This window comes from Suricata suricatta, chromosome 4, assembly GCF_006229205.1.
Source record: "Suricata suricatta isolate VVHF042 chromosome 4, meerkat_22Aug2017_6uvM2_HiC, whole genome shotgun sequence".
Lineage (NCBI taxonomy): Eukaryota > Metazoa > Chordata > Mammalia > Carnivora > Herpestidae > Suricata > Suricata suricatta.
The window spans coordinates 62824940-62830939 of record NC_043703.1 but is presented as its reverse complement, the minus strand read 5'-3'; positions in this window follow the sequence as shown (position 1 = coordinate 62830939).

The following is a 6000-nucleotide window of genomic DNA, read 5'->3' as shown; positions in this document are numbered from 1 at the left end:
CACTGTTATAATGAAATGATTTTTCATTAAATCTTCTTTTATTCATGAAAGGGCAAAATCATTTGCTGGTTCACTTTGTCCAAGAACGTGCTGGATTGCTAAATGAAAATATGCCGTGCAGCTTTCTAAGTAGCTTGCACATTACAAATCAAAATGTTAAGCTGTGAGGTTAAAATGAACTAGATAAGCAAATAAGTCTTTTCCCTTTGCCAACATTTTCTTTTTATTCAGCACATACATAGGGGTATATCTTATTTTTTTAGGATACAAAGCTATTTAATATCCTACAGAACAATAATAACCCTGAAATTTGAGTGTTCTTTAGAAATATTTCTTTCTCCTTCATTGTGGAGGTTCTCAGAGGCTTAGAGGTAGGCATTCTGATTTATTTCATATGATGACTCTCAGAAAGCAAGGATTCTGGCAAAGAGTGGGTAGTCCTAGGAATGTAGGTCGCAAGAAAATGTTTTTAAAAAAGATTAATGTAGCCAGTTCAGTCCCTCTCTTTGTTCCAAATATTTAGGATCATGAGAAAGATTGTCTATTTCTCAGTCTTTAATACATTCTCAGCAATAGACAGGAGGGCTTGCTAGGAAACATCCACAGTGGCTATTAAGAATTTCTAGATGACTCTTGAATGGGTCCACCCTTTCAAGAATACCTTGAGTCAAGGTCTTTTATGTCCCAAGGTAGGGCTGGATCTGACTAACTATATACCTAGCTCTAAAATAGGCTTCTTCTCTTAGGTTTGCTTTATTGGTTCCAAGGGGGACTGGATAACATGTATGGCCATAAATCCATCAAGACTTTGGAAAACAACTGATTTCATAAATTACATAGTTTTTGAATGATAATTTAGTAATATGACATATAAACGGAAAGCACCATCTTAAATAGTGCCAGTCTCTAACACAAATTTATACTTGGAAATTTAACATAGATTCGTAGCTAAAAGACCCAGGTCTCATTCTTAAAGGAAAGAGTAGTTTGAATTCGAATTTCTTTTTCTTCAGTGTTATTTTTTATAAATTTCAAGTATAGACTAAATTTGTTTCAGCCCAATTTGTAGTTCCTCAGTGAGTCCTTTATTTCCATAAGAAAAGATCAGCAGACAATAAAACAGCACAATGTCTCTAAGATAATATGGGATACTAGAGTATGATAATGAAGTTCAGGAGAATCCTTTGTTTGAAACCTTAAAGAAAAAGGAAAATATCTGCTTCTGTAATTTCAGCATCTGGAAGAGTGATTTTCATGCGTTAAATAAGCCCTCAGTAAAACACCCTATATTTGTGCATATGTAATTTTACATACGTTTATAGTATATCATAAAAAATCATTTAGTAAGGTTTGGAAGTCTTGCTTTAAAGAAGATTTTTGAATTAGATATTGTTCCAGGTCATTCATTACATATCTCATCATTCTAAAGGGACACTACACTGATATTGGCCAATAATGTCTCTTATTTCTTATGGGCTGCTCTACACTCTGCTAATAATTTGCATCTCATTATCTCTGATAATTGCTCTGTGGGCATTACCTTAAGAACTTATCACCCAGAAGCAGTCCCTCACTCTTTTTGTTACATAGATCCCTCTCTCTCTCTTCCTCTCCCCCACCCTCTCTCTCTCTTTCCTTCTCTGTCTAAATAATTTAAATTTTATAATTTATATTTAATTAATAAATTAAACAAATATTTTTGATGCTGGGATATGTTTTAATGCAGTTATCGATATGTATCATTCTAGATGAAATTAAACAAGACCCAATACTATGCTTGTCATGGTACATCTATCACAGAAGAGAATTCACTTCATTGTAGTCTTCGATGTGGTCTTCAGAATACGCAGCATCATCCCACTTAGCATGAATGTGATCTCTACAGAAAATGGTATCTATGCTGTCACAGATGATGGGGATGATTATGTATAAAGCACAATGGATTCTCCATTCTTCACTCAAGGTAGGCCCTCTCATACCTTCATTGTGGTTTGGGGGATTCATAATGGTGTGTGACCAATTACTAGAAAGAGCACCATATTGAAACACAGAGTTTGAACACAGCAGCTGGAAACAGAGCAATCATCCATGCATTCATTTACTCCATTCACCTATTTGAAAGGCATATACTGTACACTAATTATAGTAATTCAGGGAAAATGAAAATTACAATGCAATGTGCTATGAACTATAATCCTGGTATGCACAGACTTCTAGCTTACATAGTTGCATAGTTTCCCCAACTATCATATAGAGGTAAAATACAAGAAAAATGTAGCAGACATCTGAGCACTTTTCATAAACCTTGATTTGTAACAATCTTATTCTCAGTGAAGTAGAATGAAAAGACACACACACACACACACACACACACACACACACACACACACCAAAAAGCTCATGCCACCTGCAATTGGACATCATGTACTTATCAAGTTTTTGACATGAATTCTCAACTTGATTATCCTAATGTAATCACTCCAGAGAAGTCTCTGGCTTTCTTTACTCCAGTACGTATTCCTGAGAAATACTTTCAACTTCAACAATACTTCCTAGAACGTCATGGGACAAAAACTCTCCCTTGAGAATTGCGGCACAGCACCACTTCAAACTAAAACACACTAGTATAACTGGTTACATAAATCCTGTGAGAGGGAGCATCATGGAGTAACTAGTTGACTGGAACTTATATCCACTGAGTAACTGTGAATTCACTTTTTCATAACATAGGTATAACATGGTACTCAACACATACAAATGCAATGTCATTATTATAACTGACATCATTCAACAAACAAACATGCTCAAAATTTAGCCAACTATGGAATTATGACACTGTGACATAAGTTAATTATGCTTGACTACAACAGCGTTATACTTATGACAAGCTAATTTAGTGAAAAACAAATTTTCTGAGCATCTTCTGAGTTTCTTAAAGGAGTTTACTGTCTACTTCAGGATGCAGACTTCTATCCACCTGCAAGTGAGAACATGACAAGAGCTATGCTTGTATTTATACTGGCAACACCTGGAGACAGGAAGGAACCTTTCAAGGAGACAGTAATAGGGAACTAGACTTACGTGCTTGGAAAACATTTTGACAGGAGACAATAAGGGTAACTTTTTATATACAGAGGGAATTTAGCTTATTCATCTAATTATTCAAGTATTCATTTACTAATATCCAACAAATATCTCCTCAATGGACACCATTTCAAAGTTAATTTTTGTACTCGTGTTACATATATTCAAGAGAGGCCTCTAGATGTCATCATGTCGGTTCTTACTGCAGGTATATCTTAGGAAACAAATGTGGCAAATTTCTTCCAATGTGTTACCAGCTGATAGATGTCTTCCGGATGCGGAAATGAGAGCCCCTCTGATTAAATAACAATGGGTAATAAAAACAAGTGAGCAATTACATTTTCAGATAAAATGAAGACAAAAGCACTCGTCTAGAAGTGTTATGCAGCATCAGTAAGATGCAGTATAAACCTAACATGTCTTAACATGATTGCATTTTCTATAACCAAAGATGTTTTATTCACAAGCCTGGAGATGTTTTAAAGTTTTGAATGACATTTTTTTTGTTAGAAATTATAATCTAAGGACTCTGTAAAGAAACAAATTATAACTAAATTTTATACACTAAAATAGCCCTTTTTTCTTTCCATATATTATATTTATATTCAGGAATAAGAAAGGAAATAATTTTGAGAAAACCTGCTTGAGTGTTGGCTCCTCTCGAGTGCTCTGCTCCAAATCTATTAGAGCTGTTTCATAATAGGTCATAATGCAGGTGTTTATGTCCCAATGTTAAACCATTTGAAAAGTTAAAGAAATACTTAGCTGTAAGAATACCATGAATGTACGAGTCTTGTTAAGAGATTACTAATTTTATTTTAAAAACCATAAGAATTAAAAGAGCGTCATTTTTAGAATCAAGTAGACAAGGATTCAAATCCTGACTCTGCCACAAAGTAGCTTTGTGATTTTTTAGAAATTTATCTTTTCAACTTCTTCTCAACATCTTTAAGGTAGATATGAAGATAAACATAAGAAAAAGGTTTTTTTAATTTCCTAGAATAGTGCCTGGCATACATTAAGTACCCATAAGTATTGGCCCTCTCTCTTTTAACTCCTTACCTTTGTCCATAATAATCCCCGTTTTCTGTCTTAAGGTTTAATTTTTGATGAAATGTGTTCAAGGAAATAACTTCTGTTGACTTTTTCAACATATTTTAAAAAATAATAGTAAACCATAGGCAGAATATAATAATGCATATCTGATTTATTTCTTTGCATGTGCCATTCTCAAAAAGAATGCAGTATGCTAGATAAAGCTATCCTGGCATATTTTTAAATTAATGTTTTAATCAACACTTCTAATTTTATGGGTAAAACTTTGCTCATGTGTCATCGTTAGCTCTTCAAGAAGCCATTACTCTATGACACTGCTGTATTTTCAAAGAAAACGCTTTAAAAGGAGACAAAATATACTCTAATATTAATGGGATGTCATTTACAGTTTAGTTACAAGAGCAGATCGAGTAGTGAAACTGTTATCTCTTTTTTGTATCCTATTTAAGTGAAACTGAACTTTCAGAAGAATCACTGAGATTTTTAAAAATTTTAAATATATCACTTCATTTACAAGAGAATTTGGAGAACAACATGGTTTCAAATTAGTACATTTTCAAAGCACGTGTCTTTAATTTTCATTTTCGTGAACGAATGGCTTATTTTTCTAAATGTAGTTTTTCATCATAGAGTGGTTTTGGCAGTACTAATGTTCACAGAGATCAGGTCTATATTTGTGCTGATTAAAAAGATAGAGCCATGATTTTATATCCCTCATCAAAATATTCTCAAATCTCTCAACATATTGAGATCTCATTGCATCTGGAGGATTAGAAGTCGAAAACATAAGGACAGAAAAGAATTCTGAAGCAATTTTTCATCACCACCAGATAGAAGCAACTGGCCAATGTAAGTAGGGTTGAATTCACTCGTTTTAATGTGGATTTGGGGTGGGGAGATTATGGGCATAACTGAGGTGAAAAGACAAGGTTTTCATTTTGAGCTGTCTCCTCAATCTCATTTTCAGTGATAACCAGTAACGCTTATGGGAGGCTTTCCATAGACATTAAGAAGGTGAGTAGCATTGTCTTCAACCTAGCCTAGACCATACAGTGTCGAAAGTAGAGAAGTCCATTAGAATCCAATCTCATAAAGTGTTTGGCAATAGTGATTTTGGAGAAGAAAAATGTAATTATTTATTATATTCCTCATCACCTAGCTTGCCTGAAAAAATGAAAAACTCAGCTTTTCATAAGAAAATATTCAGTCCACAGTTTTACTGTCCCAGCTATACTGTTCAGCAATTTTTGTATATCTATCTTCATTTACAAAATCCTTTATGTCCTTGAGCACTGATAGTCATAATTTTAAATACTAAACAAAGGTGTGCATATCTTTATTTTTGTTACAATATATGAACTAATCAGAAAAGATAGATTATTGCAGTTTTTAGTTTCTAAATGTAATGTTGATAGTCTGAATTGCCATAAATGAGCCTGGCAATTAAACATACAGTTATAAAAATATGTCAGTATTCTCAACAATATATTTATAAAAATATTTTTTAATTTAGTCAGGTTAATCAGTATATTCTAAAGGCTATGATCATACTTCAATAGAAATTTATCATGTTTATAATAGGATTTAAGTTTAAAAGTTTAAAATGCGTGTCCTGAACAAGATATACAAGATACTTGGATTTTTCCTAAACAGAAAGAATAATAGCAATGTTTTTGATATTTCCTTTCTATGTAAAGTATGAGTTAATTAAGGTTATCTTATGCAGAAAGTTTTTGGTCTCTTACTATTTCAATAATCGAAGTGGCCATAAAATTCATATAGAACTTTAATTTTCTCATTTTTTCCCATGCATTTTAATCTGACCTTCTAGAATAACTTTAACAGAAAAATAACATAAAA